Consider the following 19085-nt stretch of genomic DNA (forward strand, 5'->3'; position numbering starts at 1 on the left):
ATTATTCTTATGTTAAATAATGTATCAGTTTATTTTGATTTCAATTTTTGCTTTATATCTATTTTAAATTTTTTATGACTAATTGAATATTAAATTGCTTTTGTAACTACAATATTATATTTCTAGCAAAAAAATATCTGAAGAAGTATATATAAAATTTAATTCTTTTTTTTGGGAGATACTTGAGTATTTTTTATTTTCTAATTATGAATTTTGATCACATCTCCTCTAGCTTTCTCTCACTATTTTTCATTTGTACTATTTTAATTTTTATTCCTCTATTTAAAATAGCATTTAAAATTTTTCTGTCTCCTTATAATCATATTTTATCACAAATAGTATACCTGAAATATTTATTTATTGCATGGTTTTTAAAAAATCATAATTATTTCATAAAGTTATTCAATTTAAATTTAATGATCTCTAACACCATGTTTTATTGAAAATATTTTTCAATGATAAACATATTTTAGTGATTTATATTAAATATCATATGTAACGCACATGCATATTACTAGTGAATATCTAAATAGTGGACAAAAAATAAGCAAAATCACCAAAAGAATAAATTATTGTATAATTGTATCATTTATTTCACTAAATGATATATTTTTGTATGTTTTACTAAGACATTCATGATCTAAAAAACATGGCAATTTTGCATAAGCAATACAAAACAATTCTTTTCTTATCAAAAGGAAAGTATCCAACCAATATTCCGAAACAACAACACCCGGTATAAGCAGCATATTTGGAAAGAAAAACATAACGCAGTTAGGATAAACTTACTGGCACTCGGGTAGTCTTTCTTTGCGGCTTCTGCTGGCTTCTTATCGCGCTTACAATTTATAAAAGCCCTTAAAAGTAAACCAAAGCATTTCAGAGTTTCGGCTTGAAAAGGTCCGATCTCTTAAGTTGCAATGAACTTGGGTAACTAACAATGGATTTAAGAGAATATGCATATCAAATTGCATTAAGTTCCTTTATATATCATATGAATAGGCATATCGGGCCTTACGAGTATATTTATCATAAAACTTGTCTTTCAATGAGATGGCTTTTATATCTTCTATCATCGACTATAAGTTAAACTTGAACAGGTTTAACTGACAAGCTATCATATCTTATATCGGTCATAAGTTAGGACATAGAAAGGTTAACTAACGAGGCAGGGTTTCAAAGGCATATTGAGGCCTTCATATCATGAATCCCAAGCAAGCCACATTATATCTTCATATCATGGGGGATATTTGAGCAAATGTTATCAAGAACAGTGCTCGTATCTTATCAACTATCTATTAAGATAATTATCTAGCTTGCGTTACCGACTTCGTTGTATATTTGACATCTTCAGTCTATTGAGCGTTTGTTAAAACGCACTTAGTCTCACATGAGGCTTAATTTATTATCTAAAACATATCTTCAAAGGCCAAGCCTATTCAACTCGTTCATATTTTATCCAGCGACGTTAAGACAACTTATCCAACGTGCATTATGAGACTCACGCTTATCCAGCTTCTATTAAGACAACTTATCTAGCATGCGTTATAAAACTCGCACTTGACTGGCATTGGTTCAAATTTTTATGCTTGCAACAACACTTCTATCAAGCGTCGGTTCAACATCAGCTTTTATTAGATATTAGTTAGAATACACTTAGCCTCATATGAGGACTAAAAGCGTACCTAACCCAAGGGACATCAAGTTATTCATTTGGCATGCATTAGAAACTGTCTGATAACCACTTCAATTTTATCGAACGTTTGTTAAAATGTATTTACTTTTATATGTGACAAAAAATACACCCAACAATTATAAAAGGTTGAGGGATGTCCTCATGCCAAGATATTCGAAATATGCTCTAAATACTGGGTGGGGGGCCTCAACTCTTCTGCAACAACCGATGATGTATATGAAGATGGACTATATAAAGCAGGAACGAAAGGAAGTGTAAGCAATTTTAAGTTTTTAAGGTTAAAAAAGATTTTTTTTTAAAAAAACCAAAATACCTTGTCCTAAATTAAATTTTAAAAAATTGGTTCTCGATCAAAAAATTTGTCCTCGGTCTGGCAGGATGTAATTGCAGTCCACATGATTTTTTCTTCGGTCCGGCAACTTGTAAAGCCGATCCGGCATAGAGTGTCCAGTGATTCATTGAAAATAGCGGTCCGGCACTTTGGAAATAGCAGTCCGGTACTTTGGAAAATACTGGTCTGGCACTTTGGAAATAGCAGTCCGGTGATTGCTTCTCTCAGTCCGGCACTTGTATTTTCCGGTCCAAGACTATTGGTTGAAGCCCCGACCCGACAGTCTACGTCAACGTTTGACCACACATAATACCAGAAAGGGTATTTTCATTTTAAAAAATAAACCTATATGTGTTAGGGGATATTTGTTAGAAAAGTATTTTTTAGGGCAAAAATTTTGAACAAAAAGTTTATTTGGGCAGAGGAAGCCTAAAAGGTTGAACTTGGGGGTATTCACAATTTTCTCTGCAAATGTATTTGTCGTCACTAATAATTTACGGTTCTAATAATATTATTGGTAAAAAATGAATTATTTGGGTTTTCGGGAAGATGCATCATAAGTTTATCCGATAGTTTTACAAATAATATTGGTACATGGAAAAGAGTTCTAAAAAAACCTTTATCTTTGGCATCAATGTTTCATAATTTTTTGCTATATTGGTAACAAGGTTTCGGCACGGTGACGGGGAGACGGGGTGCTCTATCATGAACTAAACAATTAAACAGGGAAAAGGTTTCTATACTTTCCCTACACTATAGAAGATCTATGCTTCTTCTACCATCCAATCGTCTTCCCTATACCAAAGAAGGTCTATGCTTCTCCTACCATCCAACCGTCCAATTTTGATCGAGTAAGCCACTCACCGTTTGATCCTAGATCCGACGTCTCAAGGTATTTTAGTTTTAATATTTTTAATACAAATTGTATGAATATGAAATTTGGTATGTTCTATTTTCTCATTGGGGAGCACCTACAAAAAATATTAAAAATAACTTTTTGAAAAAAATATAATGACCCAAATATCTCTTAAAATTTTTAGGGGTATTTTGGTCATTTAATTTTATTGAGAATATTTTTTTATATTATTTACAAGTGCGAGTTTAATAGAGGATCGGACTGCCAAAATTTGGTGTCAAAATATTTTATATAAAAAAATTAAAAATAAAATAATGTAAAGATGTGACATTGTGATTGGGGCAATCTTAGCCCTCAATTCATAATCAACGGTTGAATAAGGAGAAGCATATAAGTTTTATGTTGTAAGGGAAGCATAAAAAACTTGCCCATTAAATATCATTGCAATTGTGTCACTTTTGCCGATGACTAAAGCATGGACATCACTCGTCAGAGCTCCAATCGAACCTAGACCCAACTAGATTGGACCCGACCCAAAAAAAAATAAGAATATATATTTAAGTATTATGTTAAATATATATGTATATGCATTATTTAAATATTATAACTATATATATATATATAAATTAAGTATTATATATTAAATATTTTTTAAATAATAATGTTGTTCAGGTCGGGTCCACATGGACCCGGACCCAGGCCAATATTTGGACCCGAACTCGACCCTCCAAGTCCAATTTTTTGAGCCATACCTAGACCCAAGTCGGATCCGGTCGTCGGATCCCCATTTGGGTCCGGATCCATTGCCACCCCTAAATTGGGCGACGTGTTTGCCTCGTGTTTGGAAGTGACATGAAACCATGTCATAATGTATGTGTTGGGGGAATGCTATAGAACTAACGTTCCCCCCATACCACCATTCCAAACATTACCAGACCCCACCAAGCTTTTCCCTCAAACCTTGATCCTAGCTTTGTAAGTACGAGTGTTTTAAAATTGGGATCAGTAGGGCAAATCGTTCTTGATAGGTGATAAGATCACGTCAAGATCCGTTTGAATTGATGATCCAAAAAAAGTTTAAAAATAAAATAAAATAGGTGTTTATAGGTTGAGAATTTAAGGGGACCTAAAAATATAATAAAAAAAATAAAAAAATAAAAAATAAAAAATAGAAGAAAAAGAAGAAGAAAGAAAGCAATAATAAAGGAGAAGGAGAAGAGGAGGGGGGGTGGTCAAGGGGGAATAGGGCTAGGATCCATTCCATCCCATAACCAATTCGGTCCCAAACGATTTCCATCCAGATTAACAGTCCGGATTGAAAATCACTGGATTCCAAAACACTGGTAACTACAAAGAATGTAGCATTTGGTAAATAGGGCTGGAGCTCTAATGGGTCAAGGAGTGTCTACACGCGTACTTAGGGGTCGTTTGAATACCTGGAAATATATGGTCTATGAAATATATTATTATCGTAATACATTACTGGTGTACATTACCTGCAAATGAATTGTTACTATTTGGCAAAAATAGTGATCCCTTCACTACTAAATATCAGCAGAAAAGAAAAGAAATCACAAGACTTATTTTCTAAAGACTGTCTAACTACCAATTACAAGCCAGAGGGAATTCTGATCTTCCATCCATACTTAAACCTGGTGCTTGAGAATTAATCAATACATGGAACCATAATTCAATTTCACCAAATACCATTCTTCAAAAAGTAAGCCATTTTTCACTAATTTTTCAACTAAAATTTGTATGATTTCTGTAAAATGCACTGATGTCACCATAAATGGATGTGCATTACGGCTATTTATTTCTACAGAGTATGTTTCGCTCCAATGCACAAAGCAGGCAAAGAAGAACATATGATAATGTAACGGACAGAGCTCATAATGGTGCAAATATCACAAGCCAATTGTTCCAACTAAACGAATTTCAGGGAACTATAACAGTACAGTCATTTCAAAGAAGTCTCCCATCAATTCAGTACAGTCATTTCAAAGAAGTCTCCCATCAATTCAGAATATTATATATATATATATATATATATATAAAGAATTGATTTTAGTAAGATCAAACCCAGTTTTACCTGGACTGTGCCAACAAGAAAGCTTTAAAATCAAATAGAAACCCAGAATATCATATCAGAATTTAGCTACAATAAATTATTTGGATATAATTATCTTTTATTATTAACATAAAAGAAATTTCAGAAATTTAGCCCAAATAACATAAAAATTGATAAAAAAAAAGAGAAAGATATTATTCAATGTAATAGAAGGTTCCATGCATTCATATTTGCTGTAATTAGTACAAACGAAAAATAAGAAATTCAATCAAATAAAAACAAATAAAGAAAAATTATCTTTCTTTTAAAGAATTCTTACGAGCCCAATTTGCTTAAAACAAAAAACAAATAATAAATAAATAGGTATTTTCACTGTAAACAAGATCAGAAGAAACTCAATAAAAAATAAAAAAAATCGTTCATACTCATAAAAAGCCCCCAAAACCCTTAAATCCGATAAATAAATTCACAGAAATAAAAAGATCACCACCAAATTCCCATAAAAGACTAAATATTCTTCAATAAAAACTTAAACATAATTCAATATTCCCAATTCACTTAGAAAGAGAATCCAACATTCACCACTAATTCCAAAAAAAAAAAAAGGAAGAAGAAGAAGAATAGATCGTCAAATACTAAGATCAATCTTCACCTAAATTCCTCCAAATAATATTACCAAATTCTGATTTAAAAAAAAAAAAAAAAATCAATCAATGTCTTACCTAGAATCTGCCTGAAAAAATTGCCAGAAAATTAATTTTGGGGCAGAGTTAAGAGCAGCAGCATTTGGACATTGGATTTGAGAGGGGGAGAGGGAGATAAGAGATAGAAAGAGAGAGTTTATAGTAGGAGATAGGCTTTCTTTTTATTAAAAAATGCACACAATAGATTACCCGTATAGATTTGTACATTATGCGTTTCATGATTTTTGGAAAATTTTAGGTAATCTATTTTCATTTATACCTAAACAGTGTAAATCTCATATTTTCTTGTAATCTATTTTCATGTACTAGATTTCCAGGTACCCAAACATCTCATATTTTCTTGTAATCTATTTTCATATACTAGATTTCCAGGTACTCAAACATCGCGTTAGATAACCTCCAAAGTTCAAGGCAATAATGCAATGGGTGGTGAATAATATTTTTGGATCAAAATACCCCCACCCATTTCTTTCTCCATACAAACTCATTCCCTTTAAACTATTAGAGAGTGAAAAATTAGCATCGCCTTGCTCAACTCTCTCTCTCATCATCTTGTCCTCCTTGAACTGCTGAAAGAGGAAGTTCATTCTATCATTCTTATGCCTTCAAAATTGAGCTCTTCTACATTCATTACATTGCATAAGCCCGAGCTTTGCAACTACTATAAACATGGCATTGCTAAATAGGTTTCAGAGCTCTAATAGGGTCGACATGGAGGAACAATTTATGTACCCCATGTGTTGGTGTGTGGACACTCACATGAGGGCAAAATCCTAGTGTTGGGGGTAACACCGTAAAGAGGTACTCAATTTTTGGACAAAACTGCCTCCTTCCCTCTCTCCTGCATGCACACTGCCTTGACCTTCTTAGAGCCTGAAAAATTAGCGTCTCATTGACAACTTTAAGTTCAACCCTGTGTTAAAAAGCTTTGTCCCGACTCGGATTAGAGGCGAGTTTTTTAAGGTAAACTCTGGACTATTAACATGGGTTTTGAAATGTAATTTTTTTTAAGGACTAATAAATGATGGAAACATATGTTTTTGTCTTACATTTTTTTTATCTTGATTTTTGAAATTTTTAATATGCTATTTTTATGTTTTTCCTTTGTCTTACATTATTTTTATCATGATTTGTGACATTTTTAATATGCTATTTTTATATAAATATTTTGGATTGTTTCAAGCTAAATCAAATTGTCCAGTTTAGTGTAGCATGAGTATTTCGTCCTATGTTATATAGAAATATATATGTTTTATTTTATAATAACCAAACCATCGATTCTGATCAATAAGTGGCACGGTTTGGATTGGAGATTCCTTATCGAGATCAATGATTTTCAAACAGCAATATATGGCTTTCAAAAATATGTTCTTCGTAATTGCCTCCTAACCTAAGCATTTGAATCAATTCCAATTAGGTAAAAAGTCCTTATATTTGGCAACGTCAAACCATAATGGATTCCCTATCGAATAACTTCTAAATTACATTTGGCAGCAGCGTCAAAATCATACTGGATTCCTAACAAATAATTTCCTCATTTTTCTAAATAAACACGCATTGATTAGGAAATTTTTGTACTTGTATCTACTGTTCACGTTGATTTTGACATTCTCGAATCTATGTAGTGAGACATCCTCAACATTTTACTTATGTCTATTATACCTTGAAAAATGGGATTGTATATTATAAAACTATTTTATCTTGGAACAACAGTATCACAACTTTCCTTTATACATCAGATGTGAAAATTGATATATTAGACTGAATGATAAAGCATGAGAAATTTTGTTTGAGATTTTGAATCTAATCAATAGTACACCATGCCACTTGATTTTGCATCTAATATTATAACCTTCTTATACCTGTAAATGGTCTTATTGGATACTTTTTCTGGAAAAATAAGGCTTGTTTAAATATGAATAAGTAGGGTTGCATCTCAAATAAATAAATGAGATTTCCAAATAAGTGAATTCGAGCAGTAGAAATATAAACTTGGATTCTCACATGGTGTTATGCAAACATCATATACTTAAACTTTAAGTTTAAAATTGTCGTCTTAAAAAAAACTTAGTTTTTAGATAAAACTTAGTTTTTTTTATTGTACCCCATCGAGATAACCCCTAGATGAAAAGGCATCGGACTTTACTTTCACATAAAAGAGAACCAGGCTTGGGCTTTTGGTCCCTGAACTCTGTCGATAGCACCATATTTCTTATTCCGATCCAACACAGGCCACGTTGTTTTGTTTTATTTTTTTGAAGAGTGTAACACAGGCGACAATTGACATGCGACATTTCATTTTTGTTATTATATGGGGAAAATCATATAAATATCCGTTTTCTTTTATGTTGTTATCAACATGTTATTTTGACTTCGCAACCTTATTTTTTAGAAAGACCAAACTGTCCAATTTCGATTTTTCAAAAATCGAAATGGACATTATTTCAGCTTTTAAAAACCCAAAATTAAGCTACATCCATTTAACTGCTTTGAACCGTGCTTTTCTCTCACCACAAACTTTTGGGGCTCCTCTCTCTTCTCTCTACAGTTTTTTCTCTCTATGTCTTACCTCTCTCACAACTCTCACACACAAATATTTGCAGAATCCTTTCAATTCTAACCGAAAACTCCATTAGCTTAAAATTCCATACAAAGTGTACATGATTTATAAGTTGCCAGAAAAACAAGTGATATTGAGGAATGCAACATCAGGAAAATTGTGCATTGAAATAGAATAAAGTTTTTTTGTTTATATCAGCAATGCAACCATCTCTATAAAAATGCATTTTGCTTCCACTGCTTATAAGCCCGTCTTGTACAGCAGCTTACAGGCAAATATTGTTTACAGTCAATCAATTGTTGTGGTTGATGACCATTTGACGTTTCCAATTTGTATACAAAATTTCGTATTTTTTGTAAACACAATTGAAGATAACTTCATGAACTGAAAAAGTTTCCTTATACAAAACCATCTATCAGAGAAAACATGCATAAAAGTAACAAAATAAAGTTACTCGGATTTCGGTTTTTAAAAAACTGAAAAAATTAGAATATCGGTTTTTCAAAAACCAAAAATCTATTTTTGGTTTTTGAAAAACCGAAAATCGTGTATAATTAAAACACAACACATAAAGTTACTCAAATGTAGAATATGTGAAAAACCGAAAACATTAGAAATTCGGTTTTTGAGAAAACTGAAAATAGAAGTTTTTTTATTTTTGAAAAACTGTAAATCGTGTTAATTCAAATAGAAATCTTGAAGTTACTGGATTGTAGAATACGAGTTTTAGGTTTATATAAAACAAAAAATATGATAATTTTGAAAATAAATTGTTATGAAGTTTAAAAAAATAAATTTGGTTTTTGAAAACCGAAATTACCAAAATTTTAAAAAATTTAATTTTTGAAAAACTGAAAATGAGTGTCTCATATTTTTTTTAAAAAAATTATTATAAAGTTAAAAAAACGGGCATACGTGTAATAATGAAAAGTATTAGATATTTTTGTGCTAATGAAAAATAAAACAAATATTTACGTAATTTTCCCCATTCTATTATATATATATATATATGGAAAAAACTAACGATAGCTTGACAGCTATAATGAATAGTAGTATATGTAGAATGAGAGCTGTCCAATCTTCATCATGTGGTTTAGAATGCATATCACTAAATGAATTTTAATATTTTTTCTAGAAATTGGATCACAATGAATTTTTAGACGTGTGTACTAAAACATAGGGTGCACAATTAAAAAAAAAAATTCAAAATATAAAATGAACAAAATACCACTGAAAATAACAAAGGTAATTTGGTCATGTAAAATTATTAAAAATAATTTTTTTATTTTTTATATGGTGCGCAATAGTATTAGGTATATACATCCAAAATTTCATCTTAATCAGATTTGAAAAAAAAAATTAAAATTCATACGGTGATATACATTCTGAATCATATGATGAAGATCTGATGGCTCCCATGATATATATATATATATATATATATGTATGTTAGGCTAACACAACAAGCCCCCAAATAATATGGGTTAAAGATAGATTCCCTTAGTCTTTTTACCTTTGTTGTGCTTATTCTCTTCTCGGGTGCAGTTTGTATAGAGCCCAGGCTCAAAACAATCAAATTAGATCCTACTTTCAAATAGTATCGAAAAATGTGTTTTCAATACTAAAAATCTTTATGATAGCCTTAAAATATATTTCCATCTTTAATTATAAAATTTAAACTTTAAAACATAGAATAAATTGAGGAGATCTATAAAAACTTAAAAATCTTAAAATTGAATATCTAAAAATGCATTACAAGATGCACTATTTTCAAAACTTGAAATTAATTTTTTTCTCATGTCAATGCATCTTGATGTGGAGATGATCAATTTGAGGATATTTGGGCACCGAAAAAAACCCCTTCTAGTGAAATTTTTGAGATAGGCTCTAATTTGATTGGTTAGAGCCTCGAGTATGTATAAAACTTTTTCCTGCTCTTAAATGTTAAAGATCAATTAAAAAGGTATTTTTGACTATTCGTTAAATTTTTTTTTAAAACAAAAGGGAAATTTTTAGATTTTGGATTACTCCACTCCCTCCAGCCCTATCTCAAATCTTTGCCTTCACAACCACCCTCTCTCTCTAGCATCACGCTTCCCCATCTCTCTCTATGATCTTGAATTCTCCCATCTTTCTCTTTCTACACATTCTCTCTAATCTTGCTGACCAACTCTACCTGGAAAAAATCTGTGTTTTTTACCAGTGATCACAACAACCTCTTATGGCTCTCCAAACTGTTCGAAGTAATGTCGCATGGTATCTCTTTGTGTTGCATTGCGGACCCTCCAGCAAAAATCTTGGTATGAGTCCCCATATTGTGCACCATTTTTTCTAATGGTTTAATTAGCCACTCTTTTCCCTGCAAACATTCCTCTTATAAACACTCTCTCTTTAACCGTTTCAGAGTATACAGGGCTTTTTTGGTTTAAAAGAAGGAAAACCCAAATGAGGGGATAGAGGTCTTTCTTGGCCTGAAACAATAGAAACCCAAAAAATAAATTTGGAAGAAAAATCAATATATTTGTGGATTTCATTCTAAACTGCCGTATTTTGCAATTTATAGTGCAAGTGTTAATTATCTGAATGAAATTGTGGCAGCCATAGGGTTAGAGTTTGAATTTGGATGACATACTATTTCTATCAAATATATTAAAAAAAAAAAGGCATTAAATTTAGTCAATAGAAAAATTTTAGACATGTTTTTATCTTTGTTTTGCTTCTTCGTTTTTTCTTTTTTTTTGTTGGAATATTGAGAATTTTATGCATTGGATTTTGCACATTTTTGAAATTTTCCTTATTGTGCCCTCAAAGTGTTCAATAAAATTTGCAGTAGAGGTTCTAGATCATACCAAGGTAAAGATGGAGCCAAAGATGTACTGCGATGGTAAACATGATTTTCAAATGCTTATCTGTGTTCCCAGAGAGAGAGAGAGCATTCACATATATCATGTTTATGGCCTACTTGCAGACGAACAGTGAAGATGGATGCATCAATGAGTGCAATAGTTTGTGACAGTCAAAGTGCTTAATATTGTTTTGGCATTTAAAGTTTCAAATTCAAGATTGTATCAATTGTGAAAGATTCTTCAAGCTTCTATTTTATCAAAAGTATTTGGAGGAGCAAAGTTTTCAGTTATTTTCTCAGAGTACAAAGCTCAAGAAGATATGCACTTGACATCCAAAGTACAAAAGAGAGCCATATGTAATATTTATTTTGTATAGAAGAATAAAAGTCTTCTAATGGAAGTAGATACATGTAACTTGTTGTATGACCCTAGTCGATTGTGAATCTCTAGGAGGTGACAATGGGTATATCTACATGCAATGCAATTGCTCAAATTTTATATGAGCAGTATTAATGGCAATCTCTCTCTTCCACCCTCCCTGCTCCACACTCATACACACAGACACACACACAAATTGCAAATCATGATACATGTGAATGCTTTTGTCTGTTAATAGGATTTGATGCAAAAATGGACTACGAGAATTACTCGATGGAAGAAATTACTAATTTTGTTCAACTCTCTCTCTCTCTCTCTCTCTCTCTGATACAAAACAAAAATTGATACCTTGTGGGAATCCTAATTCTTAGAGTGTTTGTATCTTTGAACTACAATATAAAGCATATTGAGCTCACCCTCCAATCTCTACAAGCAAAATTACAATTAACAAGATATGGGTAATCTATGTACCAATGGGTATTTCCACATGTTGTAATCATAGTGCTTAAATTTTATACTAGCAGTATTAATAGTGGTCATACTATTATTGCATTTGCAACCAATGAATGCTTTGATCTCTCTCTCTCTCTCGCTCTCTCTCTCTCTTTCTGTGAAACCAACACACAACAAAGAAATTGACAGTTTCTTAGTTCCTTGAACTGCATATATGCGTAAAACAGTGTAAGACATTATGATACGCCTTCAAATCTCTATGAGGAGAAAAATAAGTAGCCAAAGAACAGTAACTTATCTATTGCGTATAATCAAGAAGTCACATTACATTTGATGCACAACCTCAATATTGCATCCACATTCCAACTTATACTTGTTCTCACTTAATCACAACAAATTGCATCTATATGCTCAAATTAGTTGTTCAATAAATTCCCAAACAAAGGAGCATTTGCTGCCCCAAAATTGCAGCTATATTGTGCCAAGAATAGTGCTGCCCAAAATTGTACGATGCTCCAAAATTGCAACTGTATTGTACCAAGAATAGTGCTGCCCAAAATTGTTTGCTGCCCCAAAATTGCAGCCAAGAATAGTGCTACCTAAAATTGTTTGCTGCCCAAAATTGCAGCTATATTGTGCCAAGAATAGTGCTGCTCAAAATTTTTTGTTGCTCCAATATTGCGGCAATATTGTGCCAAGAATATGCTGCCCAAAATTGTTTACTGCCCCAAAATGCAGTCAAGAATAGTCCTAATGGTAGGACTTTCTATATGGGGCCTACTTGTGTACCTGTAAAAAATTACGGGAAAATTACAAAATACATCTTTAAATAGACTATTTACGCAACTTAACCCACCTCAATTTTTTCTCACATTTTTTTTTCCCAACACCCTTTCTTCGCAAAAACCCCCCCAACCCAAAAGTAACATAAAATAAGACTAAAATACCCTCGTTTCTTTTCACACGGCCTTCTCTCTCTTGTTTTTTTTCACACGGCCTTCGGCTTCGGCAATGGAGGACTGCACTCCGACAGTCCAAGTGTGCACTCCGGCAGTCACATTGTGCGCTCCGGCAGAGCTTTGTCTGGCCCGCATCGCTCCAGCATACTGAGAAGTGCGCTTCAGCAGTGATATTGCACGCTCCGGCAGTCCACTCCGATAATTTGAGAACACGCTCTAGCACTGAAAATACGGACTCCGGCAATGTAGCACCGCGCTTCAGCAGTGCTTCTTGCCATTCCACTCCGGCAGTAGTATACTGCGCTCCGGCACTACTCTACTTGGGATCGCGAATTGATTTGGTTTGTACTAGAAAGGCATTTCCATCCAAAAATTAAGAACTTTTTACCTTGGGGGGATTTTTGCGAGGAAAGATTGTTTGGGGGAAAAAGCGTGAAAAAACATTACGGTGGGGGTAAGTTGCATAGATAGTTCATTTTAGGGTGTATTTTATAATTTTTCCAAAAATTAACCGATTGTGAAAAGAAATTATTTACTTGTCGTATTGTGGCATATGAAGCATACAAAGAAAAAACAATATCAGAAATACTCTTAAAAACCACAAGATTACTTTTGAAAATGAGTTGTCCTATGTAAAGCCGCGAGAATATATGAAAAAGACGAGTACTTAGAAAACGGTTTCATCATTAGTCATTACAAATTCCCCTTGATTGGGTTGAAGAACCCTAAATGCCAAAGGACTGTAGGTATGAACCTGACAGGTAAAACAAACATCAAGCATCCCGAGACACAATGGTCTGCAAGAGCCAAATCCTAAGTAGTGGATGCTATTAACTAATAATTCAACATCTGAAAAAAGCAACATTATTAAATATATAACCTCCAAGGAATCTCAATGAAAATTCTATCACAAATCATAAATTGGTATTCTCTCTCCAAAGCGAATAAGATAACAAAGTCCAGTTTCTCTTTAAACTTTTGCCTTGTTGCATTTTAAAGCTTATTAAGTTGAGCCAACAAGTCCTATGTAATCCCATTAAGCCATTTAGCTTGTCAAGAAGAAAAATATCCACTGATGTTTTGTAGACTTTCAATATTACAATAACAAATGCAAAAATATGGTGGAAATTCATACCGAGAGTAGCATAGTATAATGGCCATAATCAAAGAAAGAAATCAAGTTGCTGGATGTTTTGCAATTTATTTCCATAGTTACAATATAGCATAGTAAAAATGATAAAAAAAAAAAAAAATTGATCACCAAATATGTGTGAAGTAGGCAATGTTGCTGAGCATTGCTAATGACTTGACTCTACTGAGAATTTTATTGAGCACTTTGCGAGCGTCTTGAATATATGGACGTTGTGCACTTTGTTAACAATCCACAGCCGGGAAAAGAGCCAACCCTTAAACCTTTCCACCAAAAAATAAATAAATAAAAGCCAAGAAACAAGTGAAAAGTTTGATTGATCAATATCAATTTAGCCATGCAAACTACGTGTTGATTTATGGAGAAACAAAAATAGATAATGTTGATAGTTGATACAATAGAGAATTTTGGGGCTTATTCATTAAAAATTGTAAGGGCTATATAAATCAAAGCCACCCAAACATTCTTTTGGGACAAAACTGGCTGAATTCAAGCAAATATAATTTTAATTATACAGAAGAAACAGCAATTGAATCATAAAATTGCCTAAAAAATTTTATTTTATAAATTATGGTTAAAAATTTAAGTCAACCAATAATACTTGGAACACCATTTTTAAATATGATGTTTCCATAAGACTCGATGAAACAACAATTGAATCATAAAATTGATGGATGTAAGGTTAAATTTGAGTTTATTGATAAATCTAAAATACTGACATAAAACTTATTAAAAATCAAATAGAAGGGAAAGAAAAGTTTTTGCTCTCTAAAAGAAGTGACTAAATACAAAAATATTGAAGAAAAGTTAAAAAATCCAAAACTTAAGGGAAATAAATATTTTCCAAAGAAAACTAGAATATGAAGTATGCTCTGAAATCCCAAATGCCTTTTGGGACAGAAGGCTGCACTAAATTCATATCAGAGAACGTAGGAGATGTAGGGGCCTTAGGTTCCTGGTTTGAGGACCCTAAAGTTTCTACCCTATAGTAAGGTCTTTGGACCTATTATGGGGTCGTTCTTACTCTTCAAGAATAATATTATAATGTTCTTTTTCATAATCAGTCTGGGGCAACTAAGGAATATGAAGCCCTGGCTGGTATTCAAGGAAGCACATCCGATAAATTGATCCTTGTCTACTTTAAGGGGTTAAATTGTATTTGTACTTCTCCATTCGAATATTCAATTATATGTTCTACATCTTTATTTTCAAGAAGTTGAGGAGTAGTGTATTTCTACTTCCCCATTCGAATATTAAATTATGTGTTCTACATCTTTATTTTCAAGAGGTTGAGGAGGAATCTCCTCATGTAGATTCCACCTTTCAGGTAGTCTAATTTCATTCCAAGAGATAGTCCTAGGACCTATCAGATTGGATTTCTCAATATTCGTTTGGAAAAAAGACTGTATGTCCTTTTTCATCTATCCTTTTCACATCATGACAGATAGTTATCATGGCTTTATAACAAATCATGTATACAATAGCCAGATTCTGTGAACCAATTTCATATTAAATCCTTGAGTTTTAAGATTTAAGTTTAAAACTTTGAGGACATTTTATGAGCCAATGAGACTGAAAAATTAGGGAAGCAGTTAAAATATATTAGCCCATCACTTAAACTGGACTCAATGATTCCTAATAAGGAATATGCAAACCTTCTATGCCTGCAATCTCTTAGGGATAAGAAGACTGAGGTGTGTAGTTCTTACTAATGGTTTAATACCTACTTGTATCAATCCTATATGAATATAGTTATATGTTCGTTTAACATGTGTTTTGATAATAACTTGAACCTATTAGGAGACTCATTAACAAGTATTTTTTTTTCAACAGTTTTTATGACATAATCGGTCTTAAAACTAAAAGTGCCTTTATGATATACATCTTTAATTGCTACCTTTGGTATATTTCAATTATTTAATTTCTTTTCAATATCTTTGATAATCACCTTAGTACTATTATTAACACGCAGCAAATTAGAAAAAGATGATGACGATGAGGTACTACTAGAGGTATGAGACAAAGATCTCAAAAACTTTGCCATTTAGATAGTAACTAATTCTTAATTCAGCTTTATGATGAGTCAACATGAAATAACCCCTATCTTGCCTCTTCTAGGTCTTACAGGGTTCTAGGCTCACTGCGACTTTGTTTGTGAGACTTTGTCACTTAACTTCCTTAAGCTAAATTACTACCCTAAACAACTAATTTTCCTCAAACTTGGCTTCTGATACTATGATAAGCACAAGACTATTTGAAAACCCGGAAGCATAAATGATAAGCTAAACATATGCGCGATAATACAAACACTCCATATATTATAGTGAAAATTAAAGACTTACATAACAGTTGTAGAGAACAATGGATCGTAGAAGGACTATAGGCGACAGCTGGTGACACACTACCAAATATATAATAGTATTTTACAAAGAGAGAGAGGTAGAGAACTCTGAAATAAGGAAAACTTAAAGGGGTAAACTTCGAGAGATGTCTAGATAAGAGGTGCCCCTTCCCCTTTATAGGCTTTAGATTTCAAAAGGCTTTAAGTCCACAAAAGGTGTCGGTGGACATTAAATTTTATTAAGTCCACAAAAGGTGTCATTGGACTTTAAATTTTATTAAGCCCGTAGCTCCTCCACAGTGTTTTCATGTGAAAGTTGGTAAGTGACTATAGTAGATTCTTATGGTCGGCTACCTGTCTTGCTAGTGATTCTTCAATGGCCATGTTTTATGGATTCTTTTGGGATATGTATCCTAGATATTTTGGAGTTGGTCCGTCCCATCATCTATTTGTACAATCTATTGATACGGTTGAGAAAATGGTTATAGTTCTTTGCTAAGCCCTTCATCATTTTCTTCTTTAGTTGAACCGGCTAAGGTAGACATATCTTCAGTTTCTTCGGCTGCTAGGGTTGTTAGGAGTTGTCTTTTTAACTCTTGTTTAGTCATTTTAGGATATTGTTTTTGTAGATCTTCTACATATTTTACTAGATCATTTTGTGATTCCTTTGTTTCAAGAATGAGCTCCTCGGTTTCAGGAGTAGCGTTCTTTGGAACTCTTTTAAGAGTTAATTTCTTTGGTTTAAGAGAATGATAGGTGTATCTATCTCACCAACGAACAAAAATTTTTTGTTGCAATTCTGGGATATAATCCTATCTATCATTGCTATCATTTGAGATCTGATAAGACCATTTCATAATCCAGGGCACCTCAGATAAGGTGACAAAATATAAGTGCATATTCCTTTTAGGATTATTTTTTATTATATTCAATAAATATCCTTTGAGACTCAATTAAGTCTTTTGGTAAATATTTATGGTTTAAAACCCCAATGTGAGGAACTAATATTTAAACTAGTTGGGAAAATCCTATAAGGATTTTATTTTAAACTATATAAACCAACTATGTGTCTCGGTTAGCATAATATCATGCTCCATGTTTTAATATAATCATAATAATTGTAGAACCTTATTTTCAGGCCGCTATTGCTCATATATCTTATCTTTAAATGATCAAATCCCCAATCTTTATAAGAGACAATCTTTAGTATTTGTAGTTTTGAGTATGCTATTGCGTAAGCATTTATGTAATGATGATGTATAAATACTGACTTAGTTTCAATCATGATATTTTCATAATACTCTTGGGATTTTCCCTCCAATTCTGGGTGCATATGATATTTAACAAATATAGCAGCAATTTCAGACGGTGTTTTAGCCAAATGATCATTCCCTATTGTAATAAGAGAGATTTCATATGTTTCTATAAATGGCAAATTTCAAGGGCTATAAGAGATAATAGATAAAATTGAGGATAACAATTTTTCTCTATTATATATATATATATATAAAGTCTTCCCAACGCCTATAGGAGAATGGAAACAGTGATTTCGCCTATCTATTATCGCCGTTTGTTTCAATTTAATAAAACGAAGGGGTGTGATAAAACGAAACCCTACCTGCGCACGTAACGTGAATGGCCCGAAAGCCTCAAACCCAAATTTATTTTAGGCCATACCCCTCTCTTCCTCGCTTGCTCTCTTCTTAGCCCCATCTTCTCTCTTGTTGCCAAAGATGTGCCTAAAACCCTCTCGATCTTCCATGCTGCCAAAGACAACACCAAAGACCTCTCGACCTTCCTGGCTGCTACAGAAGTTGGAGCTCTGCCATGCAAAGTTCTTCGACATCAATTCAGGTAAGCGCACCTCAAATCTTATCCTCATGTGTTTTTTGTTTTGCTTGAATCGAACCCCCAATTCTGAATAAACTTCAACCCTAAATCAAGAATAAAACCCATTTTTTTCCAAAAAACAACCCAAAAATTGACGCAAATACATCCCCAGAGCTCAACTGGTTTTTCTCAAGTGTATGGTATTCTACCTTAATTCATTTCTCCTCAGCACCTTGCATTTCCATTGATTAGTATCTTTGTGAAAGTTTGTATTAAGCAATGGTATGGAACAAGAAATAGCAATTGAAGAAAAAAAAAAAAACTCGTCGAATTGTTGAATATGATCTACCTAAATATCGGATTCCTCAAGTTCCTCAAAATTTAGCTTTGCAAGCATATTATATTTTGCCAAACTTAGCAATGAAAAGGAAAATCAATCACAAATATCAAATATACGGATGACATACACGGTAAAAAAGACTTAATGGCTTAGAATTATGTTACCTCAAATATCAATTCAGGTGAGTGCACCTCAAATTTGTGAATAAAGCTATTTCTTTTGATAAAAATTGATATTTTGTTTTATGGTATTATTTTGTTAATTTTGGTTTGATTTGTGCATTTTTTACTCATCGTTCATTGGGTCAATTGGGTGGTTTTAGTTAGTTTCTCTTTTGTTATTGTTGTTTTTTTCATTTTTGATATGGTCCTGAAGTGATTGTAGAGCAAAATTTTGCAGTGGTTTTTTGTTTGTCTTTTATAGATCGATTGCTTATTTTTTGTTCAGTAACATTTGCTAATACTTGGAATTAATGAACAGAAAATATTTATTGAGAAATGAATATTAAATAAATTCATTTTTTTTAATTTTCCGTGGAGCATGGATGTGGAACATTTGTGATCCTGAGTT

General features: G+C 32.5%; 2 long non-coding RNA genes across 3 annotated transcripts; one reads left to right on the forward strand and one right to left on the reverse strand.

The window, feature by feature from the left end:
• The first annotated feature begins 10227 nt into the window (after nucleotides 1-10227).
• On the forward strand, nucleotides 10228-11583 carry LOC110006682 (uncharacterized). 2 transcript variants are annotated; one of them, XR_016060071.1, is made up of 3 exons: nucleotides 10236-10518; nucleotides 11049-11102; nucleotides 11187-11583. It is a non-coding gene; the product is annotated as an uncharacterized LOC110006682 (long non-coding RNA). The 2 variants fall into 2 exon arrangements; XR_002279832.2 differs by lacking the exon at nucleotides 11049-11102 and having other exon boundaries at nucleotides 10228-10518.
• A 494-nt stretch (nucleotides 11584-12077) lies between these two features.
• Nucleotides 12078-14887, reverse strand: LOC148780968 (uncharacterized). The gene is made up of 2 exons (XR_016060072.1): nucleotides 12843-14887; nucleotides 12078-12684 (listed from the first exon to the last, which is right to left on the reverse strand). It is a non-coding gene; the product is annotated as an uncharacterized LOC148780968 (long non-coding RNA).
• Between the last annotated feature and the right edge of the window lie 4198 nt (nucleotides 14888-19085).

The sequence above is a fragment of the Amborella trichopoda genome, chromosome 8 (assembly GCF_054954075.1).
Source record: "Amborella trichopoda isolate Santa Cruz 75 chromosome 8, AtrichopodaSantaCruz75HAP2 v2.0, whole genome shotgun sequence".
In the NCBI taxonomy this organism is placed as follows: domain Eukaryota; kingdom Viridiplantae; phylum Streptophyta; class Magnoliopsida; order Amborellales; family Amborellaceae; genus Amborella; species Amborella trichopoda.